At 33.8% G+C, this 14,694-nt stretch overlaps 1 non-coding gene across 1 annotated transcript; it reads right to left on the bottom strand.

Annotated features, from left to right (window-relative positions):
• Positions 1 to 5,870: 5,870 nt before the first annotated feature.
• On the bottom strand, positions 5,871 to 5,978 carry LOC127740777 (small nucleolar RNA R71). Its single transcript, XR_008001635.1, has one exon. It is a non-coding gene; the product is annotated as a small nucleolar RNA R71 (small nucleolar RNA).
• Between the last annotated feature and the right edge of the window lie 8,716 nt (positions 5,979 to 14,694).

Raw genomic sequence — 14,694 nt, 5'->3', positions numbered from 1 at the left:
CAAAAAAATTATTTTAAAGAAGAACCTATTAATCAACTTTTATAAAAATATTACAAAAAATTTAAATTATCTTTAAATAAAATAATAATACCCTTAAGAATTATTAATCAAAATAAATAAAAAAAATTAATATAAAACAAAATCATAGAAAAATATTAGCAAAATTAAGATAAAAAAACAAAAATAAAAAATTACAAATATTTTACCTGAGGTACAAAATAGAGAGGGAGAAAAAAGATATCTAAAATAATAAGATAATAAATTGAATTAATTGAGTTCATTTATTTCATTGCTTTATATATTATTTATTAAATAATTCAATATTTATCTCAATCAAATGTTATAATTAATTTGGTTTGATGAATCAAGCAAAATTTAAACTAATTTGATATTTACTCTAATTAAATTAAATATTTGAAGTTATGATTAATGTAATTTAATGAATCAAATAAAATATTAAATGATGAAATATTTATCCTAATTTAAATAAAATATTTGAAGTTATGATTAATGTAACTTAATGAATCAAATAAAATATTAAATGATGAAATATTTATCCTAATCAAATCAAATTATATAATTGATTAATTATAATTAATACAATTGAATGAATTAAACATATAATTTAGTTAATTTGTATCTTACGGACACATTTTAAAAATATTTTTTATAATATTTTTAAGTACTTAATTAGTTAATACAAATAATTAGTATAATTGATTTAGTTCAATAAATTAAAAGAAATAAATGTGAAAAGAAGAGATAAAAAAAGTGAAATTATAAAAACGTGTAGCTATTAAAAAGTAATAAAAAAGTTTCTTTTAGTTTTTTATTTATTAATTATTAATTCATTATAATTAATTTCACAACATTTATTATACATTATTCATCTTAAAAATTAATACAATAAATTAATTGATATCAATTATTGATAATTAATTATAATTGATATAACTCATTTTGCTATACTTTTTAAATAAATAATTAAAAATGCACGTCTCAATTTTTTGTTAAAGTAGAATAAAATAAAATACATAAATTGAGTAGATATAAATCTAAAAATTATAAAATTTTATTAACAAATCAAATAAATTAGTACCATAAAACTAAAATTAATGTCTATTTTCAAAATAATTACTTATCTTTTATTCTTTTAATTATTAATAATTTAAATAAAGTAATACCATATAACTTATTTTAATTTGTTATCTATTCTAAGTAATTACTAAAATTTTATTTTTCTAAATATTTGCTTGTCTTATTTATTATTTATGCTTTCAATCAATTATATTAATAAACTAATAAACTAAATTAACTTCAGTTATACTTGGACTATTCAACAATTCAACATAATCTTTTTAATTTAGACTATTCAACAATTTAACATAATCTTTTTAATTTGGAATCAACTACTAACGATAGAAAATAAAAAATTTAGAGTAATTCAATATTATGAACATTAATTATTATTGTGAAATAACCTAAAATCATAATGCAATTTATTTTTAAAGAAATAATCAAGTATTATTATTAATTATGAAATAACCTAAAATCATAATGCATTTTATTTTTAAAGAAACAATCATCCATTAATATCTATAAATAGAAACTATCGTCAAAATATTTTGATTAAAAATATGAGGGGTTAATTACTATTCATTATTAATATTATATCGATTATATCAAAAAGTAAAAATATAATTATCCACATTTACACCATTAGAAAAATTACCATCATGAGTAAAATTTTGTCAAAAAAAATTACATACATAGTGAATTTAAAAAATAAATATCGTTAAGTAATTATGCTTTTTTAATAAATAATAAAAAATTAAATATCATAAACTATATTCTTTTAAAAGTAACCATTTTAAATTATTATGTTTGGCACGGTTTATTTGTATATCATTTAAATTGATATTATTTTTAATTATAATAATTATTTATCCTTAACAATCATTAATAGAATTTAATAGTTTTTCATGCCTTACAATAATTATCTATAAAAAGTATATCTATCCTGAAAAAATTGTTAAATAAATTTATTCTTTTTACCCTATTTTTACATTAAAAATTTTTTGTTCTGTCTTTTTTAATTGTTATTATGTTTTTAGAATTGTTAAATAATATTAAAAAAATCTTTAAATTAATAGTTATTATATTATTAGAATTGTTAAATAATATTAAAAAATCTTTAAAAATAGAAATAGCGATAACACCTTAAATAATTAATTCAACAGAATTAAATTTAAACGGATAAGATGATTTAATTAATTATATAAATAATAGCATATTTATAAATATTAATAATAAAAATAGTCTCACTAATGTAAATGATCAATACAATAATTATATGAAAAAAAGTAAAAAATAACTAATTACACAATTGTATAATTTTCAAGATCCTATATAGTAGTTGAATCTAATGGACAAATAAAAAATATCTATATGATAATGTCTTAATATTTTAGCATACTATAAATCATATTATAAATTTATATATCATATTATAATTTTAAGTCAACTCCTTAAACACATTATAATATAAACCATCTAAAAAGATACACCAAATTAACAAATATCACATGGATCACAACATACACCCTAAATTGTCACGATATTTTAAATAAAAAGAGTATCAATATAGAAAAATAAATAAAAAGAGCATCAATACAGAGAAATCAATGAATATAACTAAAATAAAGAGCAACAAAGAAATACACAAAAAAATAATAATAAAGAGAATCAATAAAAATATTAACATATAAACTATATACACGAACAATGTATATATTAATTGTGAATCACAAAAAAAGATAATATATATATGAATTGAAATACACATGACAAAATAGAATATTATAAAACAAAACTATAGTAAGATTATTTAAAAACAACATAAAAATGACACATTTTTTTTGTTAATCAGAAGTTAAAAGAAAAAAGTGTGTGCCTAATAATAAGCAATTAAAATAAACAAAAATTTTAAAAATATATAAAAAATGAAATGTATAAATAAAGATAAAAGAAACAAAAATTCAATCAATTACAAAAATTATACCTAAACATGAGAGAGGGGGGAGAGAGGGAGGGAGGGAGAGAGAGAAAAGAAAGCGAATGAGTAAAAAATATTTGATCTGATATAAATAGATGGTATTGAGAAAAATAAACTAATTAAATTAATTAATTGATATAATTAATTAATTATAATTGATTTACTTTAACGAATTAAATGAAATAAATCAGGAAACACTTTAAGAGCATGCTGCATCAGTTCTGTTATTAAATGCAAAAAATTAATTTTTATATAATAGAAAAGATAGATAATAAAGATATTTTCTTAAATTAGTATAATTGTGCATTACGAAAAGCTGGGAAAAGCGTAGCGATAGCTTTTTGCCACGCTTTTTGAGCGATTGGGATGCTTTTGAAAGGCTCACACTTGTAAGGGTGTCGGTTGCCCTATCGCCACACTTTTGGTGACCTATCGCCACGTTATTTTTTGCCACACTTTAAAATATCGCCATGCTTTAAAAGCGTGGGCATATGTGCCAGCTATAGCTACGCTTTTAAAGCGTGCCAATATCAAGATATGGCTACACTTATAAAAGCGTGCCCATAGCGTGGGATAAAGCTACGCTTTGAAAGCGTCACTGTTGATGCTTACTGTACAATATGGCCATGCTTTAAAAGTGTGCCAAGAGGGTAAGAAACGGCTACACTTTAAAAGCGTGCCAATAGAGGGAGATTCGGCTATGCTTTTAGAGCGTGCCAATAGGGAGACATACGGTTACGCTTGTAAAGCGTGGCTGTTGATTAGTACTGTACAATATAGCCACTCTTTTAAAGCGTGGCTATAAGTTAGTTCAGTAACCTATTAGCACTTTTTTTTAATAATTACCTTACAAAATCATAGATAATTTTAAAATATAAAGGATGACTACTAATTTTAAATCAACTAATCCTTACTTCATAAACTTGTCACAAAAAAGAGTGTTTGATCACATACTCTAACAACAAACCAAAAATCAAAGTCATGACAATTCCATTAGCAATTCCCTAATACATGAATAACAATTCCAACATGGGTTACAATATCTATTTCCTGTACACTTCATTATAAAATATGAAACTTCATGATTGCTGATCATCCATTTTGAGCGAAATTATTTTCATCAGTGCCCTGCATAATTTTAAATATTGTTGTGTGTTAGTACATCTTACATCAAACCAAAAAATGAGACGATAGAGAGATAGAGAGGTAGAGAGATAGAGAGAGGTCGATGGCGAGACCAGCCGTGAGAGAGGTGAGACTGAGTGAGCTTGAGGGTGAGAGTAGCAAGAAAAGAGAGAAGACTGACGACGGAGGGTGAGACCCAGTGTGCTTGAGGGTTTGGGGTTTTTCGACGGAGGCATTGCGAGCACCGGCGACTGACGACATTCTTCGCAGAGTGTTGTTAGGGTACGGTGAGGAACAATGAAGGCAGGGTTAGGGTTAGTTAGGGTTAATCGTGGGTATTCATCTTCATGGAGGGCTTTCTGAATTGACCTAGGGTAATTGTAACAATGAAGACCAAGTTTGGAAGAGTAATGTGTAAATTGTTGTAACTTAGAATTTCAAAGCAAGCTAGGGGACAAGTTTGTAATTTTCTTTTTAGTTGAATATTTTTTGCAACGCTTTTGAAGCGTGCCAAAACAGTAGTAAGAAACGACCACGCTTTTAAAATGTTCCAATAACAAAATTTTGTTGCCACGCCTTAAAAGCGTGCCTGTTTCTCTCTATGGCTACGCTTTTTAAGCGTGGCAAAAAAAGCGTGGCCAAATCTCGAATCAGTTGCCACCCTCATAAAAGCGTGGCCGTTGACACTTTTTGCTACGCTTTTAAAGCGTAACAAGAAAAAAGGTAGCCAAATCTCTATTTAATCGCCACCCTAAAAAAAGCGTGGCCATTGACCACTTTTGGCCACGCTTTTAAAGCGTAGCAAGAAAAAGTGTGTCCATGGGCCTTTTTTCTTGTAGTGTCACTAACAATTTTTCAAAAATCTTTTTAATTAACTAATTGTTTTCAATTCTAATTTTATGTTACTCCTTTTTCAAATTTTTGAAAACTCTATCTCTCTCATCTCTTTCTATTTATTTTATTTAATTGCTAATAATTATCTTCTACTCTTCTAAATATTCAAACCCTCTCTCCCTCTCTGTGTTCGAATTCTTCTTACTTTCTCTCTACCTCATCCTTCTATTCTTCTTTTCCTCTGACACATCAAGGAATCTATATACTGTAACATAGAGGATTTTACTACTCCCTTTGTTCTCTTCTTTTTCATATGAGCAAAAATAGGGATAAAGACATTCTTGTTGAAGTTGATCCTGAACCTGAAAGGACTTTGAAGAAGAAGCTAAGAGAAGCTAAAGCACAACACTCCAGAGAAAACCTTACAGAGAATTTTGAAAAAGAAGGAGACATGGCAGCCGAACCCAATAACAATGCTGGGAATGCAAGGAAGATGCTTGGTGACTATATTGCATCAACTTCCAACTTCTATGGAATAAACATTTATATTCCTGCCACTGGAGCAAATAACTTTGAGCTTAAGCCTCAATTAGTTTCTCTAATGCAGCAGAATTGCAAGTTTCATGGACTTCCATTGGAAGATCCTCATCAGTTCTTAATTGAGTTTTTGCAGATCTGTGATACTGTTAAGACCAATGGGGTTGATCCCGAGGTCTACAAACTTATGCTTTTCCCCTTTGCTGTAAGAGACAGAGTTAGGACATGGTTGGACGCACAACCTAGAGAAAGCCTGAACTTTTGGGACAAGCTAGTCAATGCTTTCTTGACCAAATTCTTTCCACCTCAAAAGATGAGCAAGCTTAGAGTGGAAGTCCAAACCTTCAAACAGAAGGAAGGTGAATCCCTCTATGAAGCTTGGGAAAGATACAAACAATTAACCAAAAGGTGTCCTTCTGACATGCTTCCAGAATGGAGCATCATATGTATATTCTATGATGGTATGTCTGAGTTGTCTAAAATGTCATTGGACCATTCTGCAGGAGGGTCTCTTCATCTGAAAACACCTGCAGAAGCCCAGGAACTCATTGAGATGGTTGCAAATAACCAGTTTATGTACATGATAAAACCCATTTGTAGGGTTTATCTTGTGCTTGATTTAGGGGATTTTATAACCTTTTACCCACATTTATCCATTGAAATAGCATGGTTTTGTAACTTCTCCTTTAATTGTGCTTAAGAGTGAAAACATGCTTTTTAGGACTTAAAATAGCTAAATCTAATTCTCCTTGATTCCATTAGATGCCTTGATATGTTTGCTAAGTGATTTCAGATTTAGGAGGCAAGGATTGGACCAAGGGAATGAAGAAAGAAGCATGAAAAGTTGGAGAACTCATGAAGAAATGAAAGAACCGAAAAGCTGTCAAGCCGATCTCTTCGCACTTAAATGAGCATAACTGGAGCTACAGAGGTCCAAATGATGCGGTTCCAGTTGGGTTAGAAAGCTAACATCCGGGGCTTCAAAACGATATAAGATTTGCCATAGTTGCTACACGTATGGTGGTGTGCACGCGTATAGTACGCGCACACGCCGTTGCTGCCACCTGGTTCACTTAAAGCAAAACGTGGCCAGCAATTTTAGAAGCCTTGTGGGCCCAATCCAACTCATTTCTGATGCTATTTAAGCCATGGATTGAAGGGGGAATGAGATACTTTTCATACTTTAGAAGTTAGTTACCATTAGTCATAGTTTAGTTCTAGAAGTAGTTTCTAGAGAGAGAAGCTCTCACTTCTCTCTAGGATTAGGATTAGGCTTAGTTCTTAGATCTAGATTTAGATTCATGCTTTCTTCTACTTCTACTTCTCAATTCCTTGTTGTTACATTCATTCTTCTTCTATTATTTTGTTGTAATCTCCTTTATGTTGCTTCTATATTTTGTTGTAGATCTACTCTTGTTCCTTCTATTTTCTTTCAATTCAATTTGAGGTAATTCATAATAATTGTGTTTCTTTTTATTGTTGTTAATTCATTGTAAGGATTGTTGTTAGATTTCATTCTAGTTGTCAATTTACTATGCTTTTTTTTTTGTGCCTTCCAAGTGTTTGATGAAATGCTTGGTTGGATTTTAAATAGATTTTGGTGTTCTTGGCTTGGGTTGGTGATTCGGAGACTCTTGAATTATCGAAATCTCTTGTTGATTGGTAATTGAAGATTGCCGGTTAACTTGAACTTCACTAAATCTAGTCATTCACTATGATTTGACTAGGACTTGTGAACTCAAGTTGATTGTATGCACTTGACTTTCCTTCATTGGTTAGAGGTTAACTAAGTGAAGGCAATTTACATTTAAGTTATTGATTTAGGGGTTTGTTTTAGTGACAAACAACTTTTTGTATGAAAAGATTATTGCTTGGTTTAGGAACCATACTTGCAACGAGAATTCATTAGTGAAATTCTAAACCATCAAAAATCAAATCATCAGTACAATTCTGAAAGAAATCCTGTGAATAATGGGACAACTCAGAAGAAAGGAGTTCTTGAGATTGATACTCTGAATGCCATATTGGCTAAGAATAAAATATTGACTCAGCAAGTCAATATGATTTCTCAGAATCTGACTGGATTGCAAGCTGCATCCGGCAGTACCAAGGAAGCTTCCTCGGAAGGAGAAGCCTATGATCTTGAGAATCCTGCAATGGAAGAGGTGAATTACATGGGAGAATCCTATGGAAACACCTATAATCCTTCATGGAGGAATCATCCAAATTTCTCATGGAAGGATCAATAGAAGCCTCAACAAGGCTTCAACAACAATAATGGTGGGAGAAATAAGTTTGGCAATAGCAAATCTTTTCCATCATCTTCTCAGCAACAGACATAGAATTCTGAGCAGAGCCTCTCTGGCTTAGCAAACATAGTCTCTGATCTATCTAAGGCTACTCTTAGTTTCATGACTGAAACAAGGTCCTCCATAAAAAATTTAGAGGCACAAGTGGGTCAGCTAAGTAAAAGAGTTACTGAAATTCCTCCTAGTACTCTCCCTAGCAATACAGAAGAAAATCCAAAAAGAGAGTGCAAGGCCATTAATACAACCAAAATGGCCAAACCTATAGAGGAGGAGGAGGATGTGAATCTCAGTGAGGAAGACCTCAAGGGACGTCCATTGACCAATAAAGAGTTCCCTATTGAGGAACCAAAGGAATCAAAGACTCAAACAGAGACCATAGAGGTTCCACTAAGCTTACTTTTGCCATTCATGAGCTCTAATGAATATTCTTCATCTGAAGAGGATGAAGATATTGTTGAAGAGTAAGTTGCTCAGTATCTAGGAGCAATCATGAAGCTGAATGCCAAGTTATTTGGTATTGAGACTTGGGAGGATGAACCTTCATTGCTCATTAATGAACTGAATACCTGGATTCAGCAGACATTACCTCAAAAGAAACCGAATCTTGGAAAGTTCTTAATACCTTGAACCATAGGCACCATGACCTTTGAAAGGGCTCTGTGTGACCTGGGGTCAGGTATAAACTTTATGCCACTTTCTGTAATGGAGAAACTAGGGATCTTTGAGGTACAAGCTGTAAAAAGCTCACTAGAGATGGAAGATAAATCAAAGAAATAGGCTTATGGACTTGTAGAGGATGTCTTAATAAAGGTTGAAGGCCTTTACATCCCTGCTGACTTCATAATCCTAGACACTGGGAAGGATGAGGATGAATCCATCATCCTTGGAAGACCCTTTCTAGCCACAGCAAGAGCTGTGATTGATGTGGACAGAGGAGAGTTAGTCCTTCAATTGAATGATGACTACCTTGTGTTTAAGGCTCAAGGATCTCCTTCTGTAAACATGGAGAAGAAGCATGAAAAGCTTCATCCAATACTCTCCATTCAGAGTCAAGAAAAGCCCCCACATTCAAACTCTAAGTTTGGTGGTGGGAGGCCCCAATCATGCTCTGAACATATGTGAAGCTCAGTAAGATCTTCCTGTCAAGCTATTGACATTAAAGAAGCACTTATTGGGAGGCAACTGGTGCACGAAGATTACACTCACACTATGTAATTTCGCACAACTAACCAGCAAGTGCACTGGGTCGTCTAAGTAATACCTTACGTGAGTAAGGGTAGAATCCCACGGAGATTGTTGGCTTGAAGCAAGCTACGGTTATCTTATTATTCTTAGTCAGGATACCAATAGGGTTCTTTAGTTTTAATTGTAAAAAGTGAAAGAGCATAAAATAAGTAATTATTATGCAGTAACAGAGAATGTGTTGGAGTTTTGGAGATGCTTTGTCTTCTGAATCTCTGCTTTCCCCCTGTCTTCTTCTTCACGCACGCAAGGTTCCTCCTATGGCAAACTGTGTGTTGGTGGATCACTGTTGTCAATGGCTACCATCCGTCCTCTCAGTGAAAATGGTCCAAATGCGCTGTCACCACACGGCTAATCATCTGTCGGTTCTCGATCATGTCGGAATAGGATCCATTGATCCTTTTACGTCTGTCACTACGCCCAACACTCGCGAGTTTGAAGCTCGTCACAGTCATCCCATTCCAGATCCTACTCGGAATACCACAGACAAGGTTTAGACTTTCCGGATTCTCAAGGATGCTGCCAATGGATTCTAGCTTATACCACGAAGATTCTGATCAAGGAATCCAAGAGATATTCATTCAATCGAAGGTAGAACGGAGGTGGTTATCAGGCACGCATTCATAGATTGAGAATGGTGATGAGTGTCATGGATCATCACCTTCATCATGGTTAAGTACGAATGAACATCTTAAAGAGAAACAAGCGTGTTTGAATAGAAAACAGAAATAATTGCATTAATTCATCGAGACGCTGCAGAGCTCCTCACCCCCAACAATGGAGTTTAGAGACTCATGCCGTCAAAGAGTAGAAAGTTCAGATCTAAAAATGTCATGACGTATAAAATAAGTCTCTAAAAGTTGTTTAAATACTAAAATAGTAACCTATGTTTACAGAAAATGAGTAAACTAAGATAGATAGTGCAGAAATCCACTTTTGGGGCCCACTTGGTGTGTGCTGGGGCTGAGACTTGAGCTTCTCACGTACCTGGGCTGTTTCTGGAGTTAAAAGTCAGATTGTAACCTGTTTCTGGCGTTTAACTCCAACTTGCAACCTGTTTCTGGCGTTCAACGCCAGAATGCTTTGAAATTCAGAATGATTGGCATCCATAGGAACTTAAAATTCAGATAGTATTATTGATTCTCCTAGTTTAGTATGTTGATTCTTGAACACAGCTATTTTATGAGTCTTGGCCGTGGCCCTAAGCACTTTGTTTTCCAGTATTACCACCGGATACATAAATGCCACAGACACATAACTGGGTGAACCTTTTCAGATTGTGATTTAGCTTTGCTCAAGTCCCCAATTAGAGGTGTCCAGAGTTCTTAAGCACACTCTTTTGCTTTGGATCATGACTTTAACCACTCAGTCTCAAGTTTTTCACTTGGGCCTGCATGCCACAAGCACATGGTTAGGGACAGCTTGATTTAGCCGCTTAGGCCTGGATTTATTTCCTTGGGCCCTCTTATCCATTAATGCTCAAAGCCTTGGATCCTTTTTACCCTTTCCTTTTGGTTTAAAGGGCTAATGGCTTTTTCTACTGCTCCTTCTTCTGTTTTTTTCTCTTCTTTTTTTTTAACTGCTTTTTCTTGCTTCAAGAATCACTTTCATGATTTTTCAGATCAACAATAATATTTCTCTTATTCATCATTCTTTCAGGAGCCAACAATTTTAACATTCATAAAATTCAATATAAAAAATATACACTGTTCAGGCATTCATTCAGAAGACAAAAAGTATTGCCACCACATCTAAATAATTAGAATTTTCCTTATTAAAAACTCAAAAAAATAATATTGCCTCTTTTTTCTAAAAATCTACTATTTTATTTATGTTTGATGATGATGAGAAAAATAAATTATAGCTTAATCGGAGATAAAATCAAAATAGATATACTAATTACTACTACTAATATATAACTTCTAAGGTAAATTCCTAATAAGAACAATTGTCATAGAGTTAAGGCAAAGATTAGGACTCAACAACCTTTATTTTGGGAGGTGGATGCTCCTTTAATCTGTGGGGTGCTTGGCCCTTCAAGAGACAGCTTCTGACGCTTCAGTTCCCTCAGTTCACGCCCTTGCTCTTCTTGTTCCCTAAGCAATTTACAAAGCATGCTATTTTGATTTTGCTGTTCTTCCTCTAGTTGCTCTATAGCTTCTTGCAATTTGGTGACGGATGCTTCAAGGCGCTCCCAGTATTCAATTTGAGGGATTTCTGGGAGGAACTCCTGTGCTTTCCTCTTATGGAGTGGTCCTGCACTTGTTGTCCTTCCATTGACTTTTTGGTGATTGGTCGCTCAACTGAGATATACTTATTTACTCCCATCTTCACCCTAACATCTTTACATAGCATAGAGATTAAGCTTGGATACGCTAATTTGGCATCTTTGGAGTTCTTGTTTGCAATTGTGTAAAGTTCACAAGAAATCAGCTGATGAACTTTCACTTCTTTTCCCAACATAATACAATGGATCATTACTGCTCTTTTGATGGTGACTTCAGAGAGGTTGCTAGTGGGGAGTATAGAACGCCCAATGAAGTCCAGCCAGCCTCTGGCGACTGGTTTGAGATCTTCTCTCTTGAGTTGATTTGGGACACCCTTTGTGCTGGTTGTCCACTTGGTTCCAAGGAGGCATATGTCCTCTAGAATTTCATCCAAGCCCTTATTTGTTCTCATCATTCTCCTATTAAAGGAGTCTGGGTCATCTTTCAGCTGAGGTAGCTTAAAGATCTCCCTGATTTTGTTAGGGTGAAGGTGAACAATCTTCCCTCTGACCAAGGTCCGATAGTCATAGAAGGCAGTTCCAGCTATTCTCTGCCTGTCTGTTTGCCACAGATTAGAGTAGAATTCCTGAACCATGTTTCTTCCTACCTTTGTTTTAGGATTAGCTAGGATTTCTCAGCTCCTGTTTCGAATTCGCTCTTGGATCTCTGGATATTCGTCTTCTTTCAGATCGAATTTAACTTCTGGATTATTGACTTTAGACCTATTATTTTGTAGTAATGGTCTGAATGTTCTTTGGTTAAGAACTTCCCTTAATTCCAAAGTGGTTTTAGAATATTATCTTTCTTGCCTCTTGGAGTGGTTTGTTTTTCCTTAGGAGCCATGATCTTAGTGGGTATTGGTTTAGTGATCATGGATAAACACACCAAACTTAGAGGTTTGCTTGTCCTCAAGCAAAAGAAAGGAAAGGAGAGGGATAGAAGGAGAGCCAATTTCGAATGGTGGAGGAGAGGAGGGAGGCCAAATGTGGATTTAAAGGGAAGGGGGTGGGTTTTCGAAAATTTTGAAAAAGATAAGATAGAAGATATGATTTGTAAAAGATAAGTATGATAGGAAAAAGATATAATTGAAAATTTGAAAAGTTATAAAAGATATTTGAAAAAGATAAATCTGAATTTTGAAAAAAAGATATGATGAGTTTAAAAAGATTTGAAAAGAATTTGAAAAGATTTGAAAAAAATTTAAAAAGATAATTGAGTTTTGAAAAAGGTTTGAAAAGATTTTGAAGAAGAATTAAGAAACAAGTATAGGATTAAAAATTTTTGGAATTGAAGTTGAAAGATGAGCGTTTGTAACATGTTTATGCAAAAAATCATGAATTGAAACATGAAAAATGGAAAAAATTTGAAGTGAAAAACGAATTTACCTCCTCCCCACAATCCTGGCGTTAAACACCCAAACGCTGCATGTTTTGGGCATTTAATGCCCATTTGTAGCTTCTCCTGGGCATTTAACGCCCAGCTGTAGCATATGACTGGTGTTAAACGCCAGAAAATCCTTTATCACTGGGCGTTTTTTTGAACGCCGAGGATGCTGCCAATCTGGCATTAAATGCCCAGAAGTTGCTTCTTTTTGGCGTTTAACGCCCAGATGGCTATCTCTACTGGCGTTAAACGCCCAGTAGATGCTCCTTTTGGGCGTTTAACGCCCAAAACAGCTCTTACTGCCTTTTTCGCACCAATGAGCTTCTTTTTGCTGTTTTATCCTTTGAATCCTTCTGTAACTCTGTGAACTCATGCAATTGCTATTTTACCTTGAAGATAATTAGTATGAACCTGTAAAATTCAATTAATTAACAAAATGGTTAGGTTGCCTCCCAGCAAGCGCTTCTTTATTGTCTTTAACTGGACTATTATTGAGCTTTAATCAAGTCTCAGTTTTGCTCAAAATTACTTTCAAGATAATGTTTGACTCTCTGTCCATTAACAGTGAACTTTTTATTAGAATCATTATCCTGAAGCTCTACATATCCATATGGTGACACACTTGTAATCACATATGGACCTCTCCACCGGGATTTTAATTTCCCAGGGAATAATCTGAGCCTAGAATTAAACAGTAGAACTTTCTGCCCTAGCTCAAAGACTCTGGATGACAATTTCTTATCATGCCATCTTTTTTCTTTCTCTTTGTAAATTTTTTCATTTTCGAAAGCATTGAGTGTGAATTCCTCCAGCTCATTTAACTGGAGCAATCGTTTTTCTCCAGCTAACTTGGCATCAAGGTTTAGGAATCTGGTTGCCCAGTAGGCCTTATGTTCCAGTTCCACTGGCAAGTGACAGGCTTTTCCATACACAAGCTGGTATAAAGAAGTCCCTATAAGAGTCTTGAATGCTGTTCTGTATGCCCACAGAGTATCATCCAAGCTTCTTGCCCAATCCTTTCTACAGTTAATCACAGTCCGTTCCAAGATTCTTTTAAGTTCTCTATTAGAGACTTCAGCTTGCCTATTTGTCTGTGGATGATATGGAGTTGCCACCCTATGGCTGACTCCATATCGAACCATAGTAGAGTAAAGCTGTTTATTGCAGAAATGAGCACCCTCATCACTGATTAGTACTCTAGGGACACCAAATCTGCTGAAGATATGTTTCTGGAGGAATTTCAGCACTGTCTTAGTATCATTAGTGGGTGTTGCAATAGCTTCCACCCATTTGGATACATAATCCACTGCCACCAGAATATAAGTGTTTGAGTATGATGGTGGGAAAGGCCCCATGAAGTTAATACCCCATACATCAAACAACTCAATCTCCAAGATCCCTTGTTGAGGCATGGCAAAACTGTGAGGCAGATTGCCAGATCTTTGACAACTGTCATAATTAAGTACAAACTCTCGGGAGTCTTTATGGAGAGTAGGCCAATAGAAGCCACATTGGAGGACTCTTGTGGCTGTTCGCTCACTTCCAAAATGTCCTCCATATTGTGATCCATGGCAATGCCATAGGATCTTCTGTGCTTCTTCTTAGGCACACATCTACAGATTACTCCGTCTGCACATCTCTTGAAGAGATATGGTTCATCCCAAAGATAGTACTTTGCATCTGTGATCAATTTCTTTGATTGCTGCCTACTATACTCTTTGGGTATGAATCTCACAGCCTTGTAGTTTGTAATGTCTGCAAACCATGGTACTTCCTGAATGGCAAAGAGTTGCTCATCCGGGAAGTTTTCAGAGATCTCAGTAAGAGGGAGGGACGCCCCTTCTACTGGTTCTATTCGGGACAGGTGATCTGCTACTTGGTTCTTTGTCCCTTTTCTGTCTCTTATTTCTATATCAAACTCTTGCAGAAGCAACACCCATCT

This window comes from Arachis duranensis, chromosome 7 (assembly GCF_000817695.3).
Source record: "Arachis duranensis cultivar V14167 chromosome 7, aradu.V14167.gnm2.J7QH, whole genome shotgun sequence".
NCBI classification, from domain to species: domain Eukaryota; kingdom Viridiplantae; phylum Streptophyta; class Magnoliopsida; order Fabales; family Fabaceae; genus Arachis; species Arachis duranensis.
Note: the sequence above shows the minus strand (reverse complement) of the source record. Positions and strands in the feature narration are given on the sequence as shown.